The sequence below is a fragment of the Alligator sinensis genome, unplaced genomic scaffold (assembly GCF_000455745.1).
Source record: "Alligator sinensis unplaced genomic scaffold, ASM45574v1 scaffold696_3, whole genome shotgun sequence".
In the NCBI taxonomy this organism is placed as follows: domain Eukaryota; kingdom Metazoa; phylum Chordata; order Crocodylia; family Alligatoridae; genus Alligator; species Alligator sinensis.
The window spans coordinates 1,012,397-1,013,745 of NW_005842505.1; positions in this window are offsets into that span (position 1 = coordinate 1,012,397).

Genomic DNA, 1,349 nt, shown 5'->3' on the forward strand with positions numbered 1-1,349 from the left:
CGGGACGGAGAATTGAGTGAGAGGAGGTGGTAGCTGGTTAAACGTCATCCCCGGCTGGCCAGGCCGGTGAGGACATTGAGCCTTCCAGTGTCCTGGCTGGCCACAGTAATGACAACTGTCATTATTTTGGGACTGAAATTATCCTCATCCCATCCCACTACCACATCCCCTGCCTCTGAATTGTCCTTGATGGAAACCTCAGCTTCTACCTCTGCCTAAAGTTTGTATTTGTAAAGACATTAGCTTAGTTTCCGTGGATTCCTTTTTCTTTTCTTGGCAGGCTGTACAGTGATTAGCAATGGTGACTAATTCTGTAAGCGTCTTAGTCTGCCAACCTACAGCAATTATATGCAGCTGTTCCTGGACTTTAGAAAGAAGTCCTTGGACAAATCGGTAGCAACTGCTTCTGGGGCAGTTTCAGCTGCATCTTCAATGCCAGAATGTCTTTCAAATATGAGTTTCAAGTGATCCATGTAGTCTGCTGGGGATTCTCCTTTTATTTTTCTTACAGTTATTTATTTTGGCCCAGTCAGTTTTCCTGGGGCAGATTTTAAGCACGGCCTCAAGAAGGCATTCTCGGGCACCTACTAAGCGACCTCCCATTCCGCGGTCTTGAGGAGGCCAATTTGCCTGTTCGATGAGGTGGTTACAGACCTAGGAGGGCAGAACACTTCTCATTAATTGGTTTAAATCCACCCATGTTGGCTCATAACAATTGATTACAGCTTCCAATTCATCTCTAAACTTCTGGGGTTCTTCCCTGATATTGGGGAATTGCTTAACAAGGTTTAGGAGATCTCCTGGGGTCCAAGGGGAATAAACTCTGACTGTAGTTTCCCCATTTGGACCCTGTCCTGGAAGTTGGCGTAAAGGCATAAGATGAGTCTTTTTCATTTTTAAAGGTGGGACTGGACCATATTGGGGGTCGGACCTTAAATAAGAGGAGGTTGAGGCTTCAGGAGACAGATGCCATGTCTCCGGTGGCTGCGGGCATGCCCCAGGGGCAGGTGATGGTTATGGTTTCCTGATGGGGTGGGCTGATTCCTCAGGAAGAATCTATTTGGTTACTTTGAACTTCCTCGGGTTCAGATTGTGCCTGGGGTTTGTATGGGGGAGGCACACTAAAAAATAATCAATTATGTCTTCTACAGATTCATTCTCAGTCAATTGTGGATAAAGTTGTGTTGGTGCTGATGATGGGGGTCCCCTATTGGTGCATTTTTTCTGTTTTAATTCCTTTACTGCGATTTTAGTTTTTCTTGGGAGTCCTTAAGGCTCCGAACTTCAGATTCTTAATGTCTTTTGGAAGCTTCTGCATACTAATCAAAAAATGTGTCCCACTGAGTCTG